This window comes from Sapajus apella, unplaced genomic scaffold (assembly GCF_009761245.1).
Source record: "Sapajus apella isolate SASKATOON/1434 unplaced genomic scaffold, GSC_monkey_1.0 scaffold2, whole genome shotgun sequence".
Classification (NCBI taxonomy): domain Eukaryota; kingdom Metazoa; phylum Chordata; class Mammalia; order Primates; family Cebidae; genus Sapajus; species Sapajus apella.
The window spans coordinates 11798863-11817560 of record NW_022436942.1 but is presented as its reverse complement, the minus strand read 5'-3'; the positions used below and the strand labels follow the sequence as shown (position 1 = coordinate 11817560).

The 18698-nt window shown below is 36.9% G+C and overlaps 1 protein-coding gene and 1 non-coding gene across 3 annotated transcripts in view; one reads left to right on the top strand and one right to left on the bottom strand.

The window, feature by feature from the left end:
• The window catches only part of WIF1 (WNT inhibitory factor 1), a 66884-nt gene that overhangs the window by 27608 nt on the left and 20578 nt on the right, over nt 1-18698 (bottom strand). The window lies entirely within an intron of this gene.
• On the top strand, nt 16333-16441 carry LOC116527703. Its single transcript, XR_004258679.1, has one exon. It is a non-coding gene; the product is annotated as a U6 spliceosomal RNA (small nuclear RNA).

Below are 18698 nucleotides of genomic sequence, written 5' to 3'. Positions count from 1 at the left end.
CCTACCAAAGTGTTGGGGTTACAGGAGTTAGCTACCATGCCTAGCCGGTAATCTTTTAACTTAAATGATATTCTTTAATTGCTGTCTCTTTAAAAGATTGAGAAAAAAAAATTCTCTTAGTGATGTCAAACCAGTCATTGACTAGAATTCATCTCAACTATTTTAGTCATTCTTTAATACTCTAAATTCTGAAGTGAGTCCTTTGATCAGAATTTGGAGAGTTGTAATAAAGTTCCAAATTTCATGATCCTGTTGTTAACATTTACTTTTCACTCTCACTCCCTTTGAAAGGTTTATATTTAATGTCTCAATTTAATTATGGAGAGAAAAGCCAAGGAATTCAAAAACCACCATAACAATAAGACAACAAACCATATACCTTTACATTGTAAACATTTTCATTTTCCCACTAAGTCTAGTTGAGAAAATGATTCCTGCTACTCAGATGGCCATGAATACTGAAAGTAATGATGAATAATCTCACCATAGAGCTTTAATGCTTAATGGATTCCCAATTGGGTTATTAAAAGGGTTTGTGAAGGCCGGGCACGGTGGCTCACACCTGTAATCCCGTCACTTTGGGAGGCTGAGGTGGGTGGATCACTTGAGGTCAGGAGTTCCAGACCAGCCTGGCCAAAATGGTGAAACCCTGTCTCTACTAAAAATACAAAAATTATGTGGGCATGGTGGCAGGTACCTGTAGTCCCAGCTACTTGGGAGGCTGAGGCAGGAAAATTGCTTGAACTTGGGAGGTGGAGGTTGCAGTGAGCTGAGATCATGCCACTGCACTCCAGCCTGGGGGGTGACAGTGAGACTCTGCATAAAAAAAAAAAAAGTGGAGGGGGGACAGTTTGTGAAGGTAACAATATGTTCTTGCTTAGAAATAAAGAACAATCAATAAATGGCACCAATGCTAACATGAGAGTTAGGCAAGTTGAGTGGTTCTGCAATTACCTGTAGTAACATCCAGAATTACATCAGCTTAATGTTATTAATTACATTAATATATGCTAGAAGGAGGTTAAAAAAGAATATTGCACCCTACATGCAATATATATATATATATATATAATATATATATATATAATATATTATATTGCACCCTACATGAAATATAAAATATAGTTTACAACATGGAAGATATTAAGAGACACATGGCAGACATTCAAACAATTTGCTGCTTTAAATCCCAGTATCACATGTAGTAGGCTTTAAGGACTTTATATGAGGATACTAATGCCAAGGGGTAGTCTCAGATGCTGTGGGGACTTGTCTATACTTGAAGTGAATTGAGAAACACTTCCTGGTTTCACTAGGCTGAAAGGAGCACCTTCCTGGAACAAATTCCCACTGCATCCCCTCCTGTGAGTTGTGGCTGAGGTTCCAGAAGATCACTGTGAACAGCTCCTTAGTGGGGTAACACTGTTGTGTAAATTAATTTATTAAATTGATTCACTAGGATAACCCTGAGAATAAAGAGTCATAAGACAGGTAATTCTTACCCTGTTTAAGGGAAAGCACAGGTTTAAAAGAAGTCTCATGAAAGGAGTGTTGTCATGAAAGGTAATTCAATTTGGAATGAGTTCCTTTGAAAGAGAGAACAGTATTTCTGTCCCTGCAGGGAAACCAATGACTATTAAAAGTGGATTGGTTTTCATGAATCCAGGTGTTTTTAATGACTTCTGCCAGCTGTGCTTCCATCTACACTTTGCTAGATAATATGTATCATTTAACATATTGTTCTAAGACATATTTTAGTTGGCACTGTGAAAGGATTTAGTGACAGATGCCTTTATAATGAATAACATTTGAATTATTTGTATTACCTAAGTACAGTAACAACAACACAATAAACGTGAGTGTAATACACACCATGTGCCAAAACACTAAACACTTTATCAACAGGGTATATCCTGATGGAAGAGAACTGAATGGATAGAAAGTAAAAACTTTGAAATGAAAAGGTCAATTACCATATAAGTTATCATTTGCTATCCTATAGTTATATCTTTGAGTTTTGTCACATTATAAATTATACCTATGTGTGATATTTAAAAATTACATTTGTAAAACTATAATATTTTAACAAAAATATAATATTTTAATTTAAAAAATAAACTTTTAGTTAAGAAAAACTAGATAAGATTAAAACAATGATTGTGTAGAATTGATTTTTTTTATTTTCTTTTTCAGATTTTCTATATGTGAATTTATATCTTTTAGTGAAATAAGAGCATTTATTTAAAAACAGGCATTAATCATGTACCCTCCTTTCAGTTCTGTGGCTGATGATTCTATTTGCGTAATTCTCTGACCATAGATAAAATATTCTTCTTGAACATCTATTTAACATGACTGTGTTTACGCAACAATTTTATTTAAATCTCTTCCATGTCTCCTTGAAAGTGTGCTTCAAGGAAACAGCAATCAGCATAAAAAAGCTTCTGATTGTCTCTTTCTTTCAAAAAGTTTTGATGATGTTCAAAGAATGTGGAACTGAAAAAATTTCATTCAGAGGCCAGAAACATAACTTCACAGAGCCTTCAGGTATGGCCACAGAAGGTAGGCTGAAAAGCATGGAATCTGTTATACTCAGCATCAGAGAGTTGATAATGAGCAGTGGCATGACTGCTTCACATGATGCAGCTAGGCTTAATAGATTTCTCTGGACAGCCAATACTCTGATCTAATCGATAACAAACTTTACACAAATGTGTCCCTTTTGTTTCTTTGAGAATCAGCAAACGTTTGTCTTATTCTAATAAGACTGGATAAGGAAGGAACTGGTGAAAAGCTTCTTTCTTGGATGTTATCAGCAAAAGACAGTTACCAGAGTAAATCGTTTTCCTTCTTGTTGAGGATGATAATGATGCTTGAATCTCTGAAACATATAATTTCCGTTATACTTGGTATATTTCTTACAAAAAGATTTTGTCTGTGGTTTTCATTGCCTCTTTAAAAATGCTAACTTTACAGTGGGAAGTTTTAAGATAAAAAAAAAAAAAGAAAAGAGAAAAAAGAAAAATAAAATTTTAACTTGAAAACCATTTAGTTAGGTTTTCAAGTTAAAAACTGACTGAACTTTTGTCTCTGATGTTGACACTAACTTCTTTCAAAGTTTTACTTTGCCACTGTAAAGAAATCTAAAACCATCAATACTGTAAAATATTTCTACAAATATAGTATCATCATGAACTATAGAGTAAATAGATCCTTCATCTAACCTAAGGGCTTAAATTAAAAGCCATAAGAAATGGCTGATGAACAATATATTTATGCCATACTGTAACTTCTAGACAGGACTTTCTGTTTTTACTTTATTTATAATAAATCTTCTTAGACTCAAATCTCTCCATTGGAAAAACTTATTTGAGAGCAAATAAAATCTAAATTCTATGCCAAAGAGAACAGAGAACTAGCTTAAAAGTTTGGGAACAATTTCCACAAATTGCAGATTTATTATTTAGATAAAAGGAACTCAGAGCCTGAACTGGTATACTGGAGAGTCTAAAACCTCTATTAGGAAAAAGTATATTTGGTTCTATTAAATGACACTAGAGAAAACTCAGGTAGAGGCAAACAGGGTGATTATTTGGGAAACACATGAAAAGCTTGCTTTGTATTCAAGCAAATAATGGGTCTATTCAGGAGAATAATTCACTGGCCTGGTTTGCCATGCAGTAAATTTTCTTTTCATGGGGAAGCATAAAAGACACCCAAATATTATCAAGAGAGGAGTGCTGGAGGTCATTTAACTTGCTTCCAATCAACTTGGCTGAATATGTCCTTCCGGAACAGATGAAGAAATCATATAAACAATGCAAAATGGGACAACTCGTAAGGCCTTTGCTCTGGCACTCCTTTTGGGGTAGGCATAGAGAAAGGAGCAGAGAATTGCATTAACTATTGAGAGGAATGAAGAGAATCCAGTATTTCTCTTCTACCTTTGAAGTTCTATGTTTATGGTGTGTACTTAATCTAATAAGCACAATAATTGCAGGAGCCTCTGAGTTAAGAATCAAAGGTTTTTCATAAAACCAAGGACTTCAAACCTCTTTTAACCCATATATCATGATGCTGACCTAAGTGCTCATGGAAGAACATTAAAACAATAAAGGTATCATCTTTGTTCTAAAGAAGATTTCAGGCATTTTTAGATACAAAACAGACAGAAGCTGTAGGGTTTGAAAATTTTCAAGTAATTTTTGTTGAACATTTATTATACTGCAGTCACTGTTCATTTACTTCTCACAACAGCCTATTATTAAGCGAATTCAGATTAGTAAAGTACTGGGTATTAGGTACTAAAGAGATATAAAATAGCTCTCACACTATATGTGAAGGGCTGGAAAAAATCTAAAATAAACAAGAAAGGAAAATAGTTCAATGTTAAAGACCCAAACAAAACAAATAAGCATGATCAATGCTTAAAATAATCTGAATGTCTAGAGCAAAATTTGGCAGATCTCACATTCTTCTTGTTACTTCTCTGTAAAATTTTATCCTTCGAACTCAAAGCTCATTATCCTTGGACTCTGACACTCTGCTGATTCTCATTCCACTTCTTGATTTTCCTGTGTTTCCTCGTTTACTCTCCTCTTAGTTCAAAATCATAGAAAAATCACTAAGCCTCTTTGTATATGGTCATGAAACTCAGGTATTTTAACAGATTGAACCATTTCCTTGTTAGGCAGTGATGCTCAACATGAACCATACACACCCATCTTCCAAAGCTCAGACTTTTCTTGCCATCTGCCTCATGCCCATGCTCACATGCATGGAGCCTGGTTCAATCTTCCAAAATCAGCCCCCCCCTTTTTGATTTTTTTTTCTTTTTTTTTTTTTTTTTGTCTCATTCTGTTGCCCAGGCTGGGACGCCGTGGGATGATCATGGCTCACTGTAGACTCAACCTCCTGGGCTCAAGCCATCCTCCCACCTCACCCCTTCCAAGTAGCTAGGACAGGCATGAGCCACTGTGCCCAGCCCCACTTGATTTCTTTTTAGCTGCCAAGTCTTGTTATTGTTCCAATTAACAAAGATACTGAATTCAGATCATTGCTGTTTCTTACCTCTATCTCATCTCCCCATAAAAAGACACCAAAATCTTATCCTTTCTTCTTGTATATCTTATGATTCTGTGTCTTTCTTTTATCCTCACCACTTCCACCTCAATCCAGCCTTTATTTCCTCATATTGGCATTATTATAACATTTGAAATATCCTTCTTGCCTTTCTCTTTAAAAGTGGCCAATACATCTAATTAAACTACCACTTTTGCCACATTACAATCCCTTCCTGTCCCCAATTATGGCTGGGATAAGGTCCTCAACCTGTTAAGTATCTCCACTGCCTGGTTCCTTTATCTTTTGATCTCTCACTATTCCCCAACAGGGATCAGCTTCTAGAGCTCACTGACTTGAGGTGATACCATAGCCATGCCTATATTCCAGTGATTTCACTTCTACTGACCTTTGATAAGACTTAAACCAGCTTGGCCCTTAAACATCTGCCACTATGTATTATTATTTAACTTTTCATATGTTTATGTCTTGTATTCTCATCTAAATGTTGAATTCCTTGTGGCTAAGAGCAAGACTATATATTTTTTTCCAATAGTCTATTGGAGACTTACTCAGCATTGTGCACAGCAAGGCATTTGAAAAATATTTGCTGAATATGTGAATGAACGACGTACTGAGAAGCATCCAGAAGTGTAAACCCAGTGTGTTCCAGAACACATTGTTGTGGTGAAACGGCATTAGCCTCTGATTCTAGTGACAGGCAGCAGAATCTGTTTTGGCAATTGCTAAGTTACTTTTATGGGCCAAAAACTTCTCTCTTACTTTTCGGTGTGGTCAGTCATCACAGCCCCCAATTGAGAATACAGGATACTTTTGAAAAAAAGAACAATCAAACATTGACGTTTGATATCTATCTTATCTGTGTGTAGTTTATAACTGTTTTATGCTTATTCTGGCACAAAGCTTTGGCAATGAGGCTCCCAGAAAGAATGTAAGCAGACAATGTAAATGAGATCCTGTTCTGACACAAGACTTTGCCGAAGGTTCTTCCGGTTTATATTTCCCTCTTGGGTTTCGAGTCAATTTGCCTTCTATAAATTACAGGATGTAATTGTGACATCACTGGGAAACTGTGAAATCCAGATTGAGTATCCCTTATCCAAAATGCTTGGGACCAGAAGTGTTTTGGATTTTAGATTTTTTTCAAATTTTGGAATATTTGAATATATATAATAAGATATCTTGGGGATGGGACCCAACTCTAAACACAAAATTCATCTGTGTTTCATATGCACCTTATAGGCTGAAGAAAATTTTATATAATATTTTAAATAATTTTGCAACCAGTCACATGAAGTCAGGTGTGGAATTTTCCACTTGTGGGGTCATGTTGGCTGTCAGAAAGTTTCAGATTTTGGATTAGGAATGCTCAACCTGTATCAACACTGACTATTTTTCCCTGCCTCCTTTTGAAACTAGCTGTTAGAAGAACTTGTTCCATAAAGGAAAAGAGAAAGCACCTTCTCATGCAGAGTAGTTATTTATTTTACTGATCATGGCTTAAATAGGCAATGGAAAAAACATTGTCTAAAAAGAAAATCTCAATTAGCCAACTTCTTCTGTTCTAGTCATTGTTTCTACACACACTAGACTAGACCACAGCCAGTGGGCTGGATTGAGGGAGTGAAGTTATTGGAATATAATGGTGACATTAAAACTTGAACTTCAAGTAAACACATCCAGGACCATGAGAGTTTGGTAAACTAAAACTGGCAGGAGATCACAGCTTGGCTTCACATAAATCTGAAATTTCTAAGACATTTTCCATTTTTTCCTCCTAGGGTTTGGAATCACCACTGCTCATGTAAACCAGAAGCAGACCTGGCCATCTATCAAATCGTTGGCTAGTCACTCTCTTTCAAGATTTCTAAAGATAGGGAGGCAACAGAGAGCTATATTGCTATGTTGCATTAAATAAAACCAACAGTTAAGGTTTTTTTATTTTTATTTTTTGAGGAAGGGGTGACAGAAAAGTAGAAAAGCAACACACTAGGAAATGGAAGACACTTTTTCAGCTCATCTAAAAATTGAAAAAACAAAAGTATTAGTATGAATACAAAGTAGTATTTAAACCAAATTTAGCCCTGTTCGACACACTGTTTTTACTGGCTTGTCAAAATTTATAACGGAAAGGGCGGTGTAAACAGCAGCAGGGCTTCTGAAAGCTTCTATTCCCCTCAAGTTTCCAGGACGAGTAAGCCTGCTCTAACTCAAGCAGTTGCAAAGTCCTGAGTCAATGCAAACCTAAAAATTGGGCATAGGAAAGAAGGAAGCATTAGACTGAGGAAAGAAAATGTCATTATAAGTGGCATGGCTGGCACTGTGGGGACCAAGGACAGTCTAAATAGGAGGTATGGAAAAAGAAACTGTGGAGAAATTCGAGAGCACAACTACACGTTTCTGTTAGATGCTAAGACAGCATGATGACTCCAGAGCATGGAGGTGCCCAGAAAGCAGCAGAGTGTGTGCAGGTACTTGGGAGAGGAAGGGAGAGGGAGGCAGTTCTGGAAAGGGAAAAGGAATCTCTTTCCTAGAGTTTTCTTTCATCTCATCTCAAGACGTACATTTGAATATTTCTTAAAGCTTCAGAAGCAGTCATTGAGTATTCATCTGTATGGAGGGAAAAGAGAACTGTTCTAAGAACTATTTCTTTAATAAGAATTTTTTAAAACTTGAACAATTGGCAGGGCGTGATGGCTCACACCTGTAATCCCGGCACTTTGGGAAGCCAAGGCGGGTGGATCACGAGGTCAGGAATTCGAGACCAGGCTGACCAACATAGTGAAACCTCATCTCTACTAAAAATACAAAAACAAACAAACAAACAAAAAAACAAACAAAAAAAACCCCAGCTGAGTGAGTGGTACATGCCTGTAATCCCAGCTACTCCAAAGGCTGAGGCAGGAGAATTGCTTAAACCCAGGAGGCGGAGGTTGCAGTGAGCCAAGATGGCACCACTGCACTCCAGTGTGGATGACAGAGCGAGACTCCATCTAGGGGGAAAAAAACCAAACCAAACCAAACCAAAACAAAACCTGAGCAATTACCCTTACACCTCATGCAGTACATTTGTTCTTCATCAGTATCTCATTTCTTTGTTCTCTCCTTCATGTATTTCACATGGCGGTATATTTCAGCAAATTAACATTTTTAGGACAGAATGATATTTACAAAGTATACATAAAAACTTGAGTAGCACATATAAGTAGCTCAAAGGGGCAAAATTAATGTTCCATTTCTTTCACAGTTCTTTAAAATGCATAGTTACCTTCAGGGGCATACAGTTACTTCATTCTATTGATAAAAAGTAAATGTCAAAATTTTAAACTTAGAAATGTCAGGAGATGTACTCAGTGATGACTTTCAAAATATTTAAAATTAGGTCATATTTTTCTTAGGTAGCTTGAGGTAGTTTTCTAAAATCTTTAGTATTTTTTCACTGAATCCACATGGACAGTATTAACTTATTCTTTGATTAAAAGAAGAAAAAAACCCAGACTTTCCCCTTTAGCTTAATGTTTTGAAAAAATGCATTAGACACTTTTGTAAAGGTTATGAGATGTACCTTAATTTAACATTTTTGTTCAAGTAATTGCAATTGCATATTTCAGAATACTATCTTCTAATAGTATTTCTTCTAATGACCAGTTTATTCTTTCCTACCTCAGAATCAAACAGAAAAAAAAAAGTCTAAAACCTCTTGGTTACAGATTTACAAAGTCCAAAATTTAGGGGACTAACCTTGCCAAAGAAGAATTTAAGAATAGTCATGCACTCGATTAATTTTATTTTACACTTTAGAAAAAGTCATTGCCTAGAAGATATACCATACTTGGCTCTTTTAATCTTCTTCTAAGATCTTCTAGTCATTTTATATTTAAAAATTGTACTCATACATGCATTATTCATTCCGTTTAAGAAAAAGAGAAAGTAAGGCAGAACTGAAAATTTCCTGAGGAGCACTAATGATGACAATCCATAATCCGAGGTCTAACTAAATCTATGTGGCCAACTTCAATTGTCCTCCCAATCCTCAAGAAATTCTTGTAAACATCATTAGTCTCTCCCTTTTTGTACACACGACAATTGCATAGTTTCCCCCCAGGTATGCTGTCCCATTCCTGCTGTCTTCTCTCCACTGATGTCAATATCCTATTCATAAAGAAAACAGAGATTATTACATATGAATCCTCTCAATATTCCCCCTATCTAATGGTCTATGCACATCCAATCCTGCTTCCTTTCCATATCCTCTGAGACTGGCTCCATCATTTGTGCCATCTTTACTCATGTAGGTATACTAATGTGATGAAAAGATAAAAGGCTGTCTCCGCCATCATTATCATGCTTTTAAAAGAGTCTATAACCATGGCCTCAATTTTCTTGCCCATCAGTCTTTACTACAGTATGGTTTTGCCCCAGTCACTATTAAAATTTCTCATAAAAGATTACTGATAACCTCCAAGGTGCTAATTCCAATGAGCCCTTTCCCATCTTTATCTCTCCTGTCTTCTCTGAAATTTTTTAAGACAATTAGCTTTTCCTTCTCTTCTTTTTTGATGTATTCATAGCAACTCTCTCTGAGTTTACCTTCTCCTTCTCTAATCACTTTCTCTAGTCAACTTTACATGCTCTTCTCTCTATAATTGCAACTCAAAAAAAAAAAAAGAGTTCTGCATGTGGGTCTATGCATTCTTAGAGAATTCATAGCTTTGATGTTCATATGCATATGAATATTTTTCTGGGGAGAGCAGGCCCTAGCTTTCTTCACATTCTCAAAAGAATCTATGACTCAAAAAAAGTTAAGAACCATTGTCTTAAGTGTTGATTTTCTGGCTTATGCCACTAGTCTGCTAGTATTCTGCTCTTCTAGCTTATGTTCTCTTCTTGAGGGCATCTTATCTACTTCTATGACTTCAAATTACCCCTACATTTCATTAACCTCCAAGTTTTTTATCTGCAGTATTCACCTTCCTACTAACAACTGTGTACCAGACATTTCCCTTTGGACTTAACATTGGAAAGATAATGGACAAACTCATTATCTTCCCAGTGAAGCTGTACACTTGTATTCCTTAAGAAAGCATAATATACCTATTACCCAAGACATAAACTTGGTGGTTTTTCTAGACTCCTAACTTCCTTCTCACCAACTACCTCCACAACTTCTCATTGATTTCTCAGCTTTATTCCCTTCTTTTCCTTCCCATGTTACTACCAGAATTCAGATATTTCTCCTTCATGCTCCTGTGAGCTAACCTACCTCCCCAGTAAGTCACATCCTTCAGATTTATTCCTTCAGCACTCTCAATCTACACCATCATCCAATTTTTCTTCTTAAATGCCAACTGGAATAGATCACTGCTCCCACTTAACACCCTTAATGGTTTCTTATTACAATAAAGACTTTAGGCAAAACTTTAAATCTAGCTCTGCCCACCAGCCTCTTCTCCCATATCCTGCCTCACAGGTCTTTGATCTGGCTATAGCAAGCTTCAAGTTAACTGAGCCACCAGCCTCTACCATGAATCTTATTTCATACTCTATGCCTGGAGTGTCCACTCCCTGCCCTTGTCCACCAAGCAAACTTTGACTTATCTCTCTAAGTTTGGTTGAAATGTCCTCTCTTTGGTAAAACTGCCCATGTTAACAGATGCTTCTTTCCTGTCACCCTTTCCTCATCTTTACTATTGTATTTACAGCAAAAATCTATTTTCTTGTCTCTTGCCCCACCTTCTACCCCAATTAAACTCTCCTCATTGGAAGGGATTATTTTTCTTATTTGAATCTCCAGTGACTAATCTATTTTTTGTGGCTCAAAAAATGTTTCTAAAAAATGAATGCAATCTTTGGGTTAAGTTAGTCATAGTCTAAAAAAAATAGGTAAGTCACTTTTTACCATGTCCATTCAAGTCATGAAATTGCTGAATTTCAATGAAACAGAAGCTCAAGTATACTTGAATGTCTTGGCTAAGAGAGATAGACATTTGGGTCCCAGTCAACAGTCAGCAGGAAATGGGAATGGGGGCCAAAAAGGGAGACTATGCTGGTCCAGAGCTGGCTCTTGAAGGGAGAGAGCCAGCAGTCCAAATAACAATGGTCACGAGGCTGGGGAGAACGTGGGTGAAATCTGGGCTACAGTGAGACCAGCTTGGCTTGAATTCTAACTCTACTATTTACTAGCTGGCTTTGGGTACAGGCTTAGCCTCACATTCATTCAACACATATGTATGGAGTGTGCCAGGCGTTAGGCATTGTGTGTGCCTGAGATGCCAAGCTGAGTAAAAACAGACCAAGTATTTGTCCTTATGGAGCCTGCAGGCTGGAAGAAAGCTGGTCATTCAAGTGAGTAAAAAATTAAGACTGTCATAAAGGGCTTCAGAAATGTACATGGTTCTTTGAGAATGTGTATTTTGGCTTATTTTGGGGGTCAGGAACAGCTTGCTTGAAAAAGGATGGCAGAATTGAGATCTGCTCAATGAACAAAGGTTAAACAGATAAAGGAGGGGGAGCTTTTTAAGCAGAAGAAAGATCAGATGTGTAAGCTCTGGCAGGACTCTGGCAAGCTTGAGGAATCCGAGGAAGCCAATGTCTACTTTGCAGTGCTGTTGTGAGGATTAAATAATGCATGTAAAGTAGGTGCAAATGTTGGCACATTGTAAGCTTTCAACAAATGCATTACTATACACAGGATCAATATAAAGTCCCTTACTGATGTGGTGTGGTAGCAGGAGTCCCTAGGCAGTGGCAGTACCTATAGAAAAAAGCAATTTGGAGATCCCTGGATGCTGAGAGCTGGAGGGATGTGATCAAGGGAGGGTCTCTGTAAGGCATTGTGGGTATAGGGAGTAAGGTTCAGAATGAAAGCAGGGACTGTGAAAATAGTCCAAAACAATCTTTCTTTTCTAGTTCAAGTTAGCACATATAGGCAAAATTAGAATTATCTTATTTCTTTAACTTTAAAACAAATTAGAAATGTCTTATCAAACTATTAATTTGCAGGAAATTTAGAGGATAGAGGAACAAGTTAAACTACACCACAAAGATGTAATCAATAAAATACAGACTATGGGAAACTCTACAGGGCAAAAACCTAGCTTCTTTAATAAAAATTTGAAGGAATGAAAAAAAAATACATAGGAAATCTCCATGTGTTTTCCAGTATTATGTAAGGCAAGTATTATATATATTATATATAATCCATATATAATATATATATTCTACATTATATGTATTATTCCCAGTATTATACGGGGACATCTCCATGTATCTCTCAATATTATACAAGGCAAAACTACAGAAGAAGTCTTAGTCCCTATCTTTGAGAATCTCTGATAATAATATTTGCCTGAACTTACTTACTAAGAGTATCTGCTCCTGTTTAAATTAAATTCAATATTGTATCCTATATAAACAATTTCCTATATTACATTTTGAATAAGAAGAAATCAGACTAGGTAAAATGATATTGTGATTAAAGTCTACTGTGCTTATATTTCCAAAAGCAATTTTGATTTTCATAGATCTTGCCTTTTACCCTAGGAATCCATTTCAGCCAATAGCTCTGATCAAAGATTTAAATGTAAATTAATTCTAATTAAGAACAAAATCTTTTCCAAATTGAGATATACACAGAAGAGTAAATCATTATATCTGGCTGCTTTTTATGTGTTCATGCCTTCTTTCATTCATTCGCCCAGTAAATATTTACTGAGCACTTTCCATATGCCAGGCTCTGCTCTAGGCCCCAGTGATGTAGCAGTCAGCAAAAGAGGTAAAAACTCTAGGCCCTCAGGGAGCCTACTTCTGATGTGATGAAGAAGAGGAGACACATAATTTTTAAAGAAATGTTCAAATGGACATATAATTTATCAAGTAATGACAGGCACTGTGTGGAAGACTTCAGCAGAGAAAGATGACAGAGAATTAAGAATATGCATGGTAGGGGATTGCTGTTTCAGAAGGGACAGACCGGGAAGGCTGCTGGGCTGGGATATTTTAATACAGATTGGAATAGAGTGAGAAAACAAGAAGAGCAGAGGGAATGCTTAGTGCCAGGTCCCTCAGGTGGCAGCATACCTGGCACATTCATGAAAACAGCGAAGAGGCCAGTATGGCTGTACCAGAGTGGATGGGCACCATGGTTATGAGCATGCAGCCCAAGGGGAAGCAATGCCTTAACCCAGGCAAAGCTGTGTGGAGATTCCAGGGGAGGAACCCAGGAAAGTGCCCATAATAACAAGATCAGTTTTAACATCCTCTGGGGCCAGAGGAAACACTGTAGGTGACATCAGCTCCTATCTGCCTCTTACCTCTCATCTCTCTTGTCCATGACCCCTCTCCTGGAGGAGCTAGACCCTACTGATAAGGGTCAACCACGTTGCAACCAACCAAGCTGCAGTTAAGGGAGAGGACAATCTTAAATTTAAATAAAGGTCAGAATTTTAACTACAACACAGAAGAGGAGACTTTAATTACTGGCATGAGAATAATCTTAGCACTAAAGTAATCAGAGGACATTTTATTATCTTAGGCTGACTATAGAAATCCCAGGATCTGCCTGATCATCCATCATCCAATGACTCAGAGAGAAAACAGCCTAGTGGTAGGCTGCAGGAGCTGCTGTGAGAAAGCTCCAAGATTGTTCTGTGTGATTACACCTGATGGCATTTTGCTTCTATGGTGTAATAATTTATGTAAGGATTTTAAGAGTAAAAGAGGGGCAGCAGATTTGCCATTTGTAACGTTAGCCAAACTCACAGTGTGGTTTGTTTGTTTGTTTGTTTTGCCTGCTTAAAACATGCCAGAATATTAGGACAAAATTGAACCCTCCTTCATTACTTTTTACTTTTATTAAGTTACACATTAGCTTTTTAATTTCTAAGAATTATTTTCTGAAAATATTTGAGTACTTGCAATTCCTGTTCCTAGATGTATTTCTACTTAATGATAATCACTCTCTTCTGAAAGCACAGTGAATGACAGTATTTTACAGTCAAAATAAATGGTTATATGACAAATGAAAGCAGACTCTATAGTCAAGCTGATTCATCAAAAAAAGTACACACACACACACACACACACACACAGAGACACATTAAAGTTGAATCAACTGTCATCTTTTAGTGATGACTGTTGATCTGATGTGATGAGAGAAAGTTCCCGCACGTGGATAGGTGGACTCGGCTCCTAGATGCTCTGGAACGTCGTTAACTCATACAGACTGATTCTGGCCCTGGTCCAAACTTCTAAGCCTTTGTTCTTGAGGCTCAGAGGATGGCTTTGAAGTTCAGGATAAAGCTCTTCTAACACACCATTACCAAAGAATAACCTTTTGATTATGATCTCATGAAAGTATAATCAATAACTTACATAAGTTAAAACTGTGGCAAACAGTGACGGTTCTGTAATTGGGCTTTTATGAATTCCATATGTTACAATCTTTGCATTAGCGAACAGTCCTGCATAATACACATATCTCTTCCCCAAATATAGCTGCTGAACTTTCTTAAAAGGCTATGAAACTTTTCAGAGCTACTGTCAGCCTTGAACTCTTCAGACCCCTAAGCGTGGGTGTAGTACCTAAAGGGCAGGATTTTTGGAAAGCCTAAAAGGACAAATATTTCCCCCAGATCCAATATACACTCATTTGTGTAAAGCAATTTAATTGAAGACAGTAACTTTTCAACTAATTGCATGGCTTGTGTGCTTTGAAAAATATATCTGGGGAAAAAAAAGACTTTTTGGACAAATCATTGTTAAAATATAAATAAAAATATATTCATTTAGCAAAGGCATGCTGTCATGTGAAGATCTCAAATGTCTGGGACCTGGGTAGGAAGCCATTATGTCGTTAACTACATTATCTAGGGCTTATATTTGCTTTCTCTCTCTGATTAAATGAAATTGCATTATTAGCAAATTAGAAATGTGGGTGTTTAGCATAGCTTGATTGCCTTCGCTTTGGGCGAAAGGGCAGTAAGCTTGGAAAAAAAACAAACCAACAGAATTTTCTTATCTATATGAGGGGACAACAAAGAAGTCTGAATTGAATGAGCACTTAATGACAGAATAGGATATCCAAGGAAAGATTAGTCCCATCTTTTTGGACTAAACATGAGATCTTTGAAGAGAGATGAGTATATAAAGCCGAATGCAATAAATAAAGAGGGTACACATCAAAGGAGTTATTTTTGTGTCTTGGTTTCTTCCTTTTCAGTAACTCCCCTCGCACTCCCCACTCCATCATTACCTTAGTCAATTTTATTACTTCTTGTCATGAATTTTCCTCCCCCTCACCACCAACACCACCACCACCTCCTCCTCCTCCCTCTTCTTCTTCTTCTTTTTCCTCTTCCTCTTCTTCTTCTTCTTTTTCCTCTTCCTCTTCTTCTTCTCCTCTTCCTCCTCCTCTCCTTCTTCTCCTTCTTCTTTCTTTTTTTTTGAGACACGGTGTTTCTCTGTCACCCAGGATAAAGTGCAGTGGTGCAATTCTGACTCACTGCAGTCTCCATCTTCTGGACTCAAGCCATCCTCCCACCTCAACCTCTGCGGTAGCTGGGACTGCAGGTGCATGCCACCACACCAGGCTCATTTTTGTATATATGTATATTTTTTTTGTAGAGGTAGGGTCTTACTATGTTGCCCAGGCTGGTCTCAAACTCCTGGGCTCAAGCAATCCTCATGCCTCAGGCCTCCCAAAGTACTAGGATAACAGGTGTGATCCACTAGTACCCAGCTTAAATTTTTCTTTATTTTGGAACATATTTGAAAGTTACCAAAGCTACTTTTGAGCAAATTTGTGCATCTCTAGATTTTCTAGTTCAAAATAACATTGCTCAAGCAATCCTTGTGACTCTACTGCCACTATGGAACTTTTTCTCTTGTAAATATGTTAGTAGCTTTCAAATTAGAATTACTGACTCACAATGCATTCATTGAACTCATTTGCATTCAAAATATGATATTTGGCCCCATATCTCCTCTATTTGATTATAATTCCTAGAGGCAGAGATGATAACTATTTATCAGTCTATTTTCAATGGTCCATTTATTTTGTAAAGGTAATTTCAAATGTCTTACACACAAAAAAAGGATGATCAAAGACCACTAACACCAAAGGGGAGAGAGATCAGGCTTTTTAATATCTTCAGTTTGACTATTTTTAAAGAAAATATCAGTGAGCTTGTTAGGGTCCTAATTGTAATAGAGGGAAATAAGTTACATAAAGAAGAAAAGGAAAGAAATAGATTGTCCTCACTTCAACCACACATAAACGAAAATTGAAATGATACAGAGAAGATTAGCATGGCCCCTGCACAAGGATGACATGCAAATTTGTGAAGTGTTTCATATTTTTCAAAAATTAATTCAAGATAGATTAAAGACTTAAATGTAAAACCCCAAACCATAAAAACCCTAGAAGAAAACCTAAGCAATACCATTCAGGACATAGGCATGGGGCAAAGACTTCGTAATGAAAACACCAAAAGCAATTTCAACAAAAGCCAAATTTGACAAACGGGATCTAAATAAACAAAAGGGCTTCTGCACGGCAAAAGAATCTATCATCAGAATGAACAGGCAACCTACAGAAAGGGAGAAAATTTTTGCAATCTACCCATCTGACAAAGGGCTAATATCCAGAATCTAAAACGAACTTAAATTTACAAGAAAAAAACAACCCCATCAAAAAGTAGGTGAAGGATATGAACAGACACTTCAAAAGAAGACATTTATGCGGCCAACAAACATATTTAAAAAAGCTCATCCTCACTGATCATTAGAGAAATGCAAATCAAAACTACAATGAGATACTATCTCACGCCAATTAGAATGGCGATCATTAAAAAGTCTGGAAACGACAGATACTGGAGAGAATGTGGAGAAACAGGAACACTTTTACACTGTTGTTGGGAGTGTAAATTAGTTCAACCATTGTGGAAGACAGGGTAGCAATTCCTCAAGGATCTAGAACCAGAAATACCATTTGACCCAGCAATCCCATTACTGCATATATAGCCCCCAAATTATAAATCATTCTACTACAAAGACACATGCACATGTATGTTTATTGCAACACTATTTATAATAGCAAAGTCTTGGAACCAACCCAAATGCTCATCAATGATAGACCGGATGAAGAAAATGGAATCATGGAATACTATGCAGCCCTAAAAAATGAGATCATGTCCTCTGCAAGGACATGGATGAAGCTGGAAGCCATCATTCCTAGCAAGCTAACACAGGAACAGAAACCTAAACACCGCATGTTCTCATTCATAAGTGGGAGTTGAACAATGAGAACACATGGACACAGGGAAGGGAACATCACACACCAGGGCATGTCAGGGAGTTGGGGGCAAGGGTAGAGATGCCATTAAGATAAATACCTAATGCATGTGGAACTTCAAACCTAGGTGACAGGTTGACAGGTGCAGCAATCCACCATGGCACCTGTATACCTATATAACAAACCTGTACATTCTGCACATGTAACCCAGAACTTAAAGTAAAAAAGGAAACAGATCAATAGAAAAAACTGAATGTATCCAAATAAGCAAGGCTAATGTAATCTGATTCATGATTTGTGTGGATGCATGGAAACTAAGAGCTCTGAAAACTGGGCCTCTTTTTTTTTTTAAGTCTCTGAGAACTATATATCAGTCAGTATCAATATTTGTTTTCATGGCTCTATTAATAGCTAGATGAACAACGTAGACATCAACATAGAGCCACAAGATGCAAGCCATGCCATACTAAATTCATGTCTTTGCTCAAAAGAGAGGACAGGAAACAATAGAGATAATCTACCTCCATTTCAAAATTGATATTGATTCCTTCCTAAATGGCATAGCTATAAAATGGGAAATCTAGCCTCTACCATTCTAGGGGATGGCTAAACAATAGATTTAAGAGCCACACTCAAAGTAGAAACCTATGTCAGCCTGGTGACACATTGGGTGGTATTTTCTTCAGATGAGTCTCAGAAGTGAATCTATCAGATATTCTTGTTAGAATATCTAACTTAACTTTGACAAACACAATATGAAGATGCTCACATTGCCTATTTTTTCTCCTACCTTTCCCCACTTCCAAGTCGTATCATGTTACTTTTATCTATGTTACTCTTCCTGATCTCTCCAAAATCACTTTGTTTCAAAAAATCAAATCCTTCCTCAACATTTATTCCTAAATTATCTACTGCCCAGAGAGTAAATCTTTCCATAGAACTCTTTCTGTTGCCATTTGTATAATTACCTTAGCATTGCCTTTATGTATTTCTGTCTTTGGTGTCTTCCCTTAATTTTCTTTGGTTGTATCATACCACTTCGTGTGATATGATTAGAGGAAATTAAAATTTTAAATGTTCTAGTATCATAGGGGAAAAACATGTTTACTAAATGGAAGAAGTGAAGAAGAGGGGAGGAGTTGTAATTCTAAAACTGGGGGGTTCTGGTGAAAATAACTCATCTCCAAGAATGAGCCAAAACTATAAAACAAATTAAGAGAAGGACAATAGCACACCAGGGTTAGTACATGTTGTGCTAGCATAATGTCTTTCCTGCCCCACAGGCTGAGGATAAAAGAAGTCAATTTATGAACACAGACTTTTA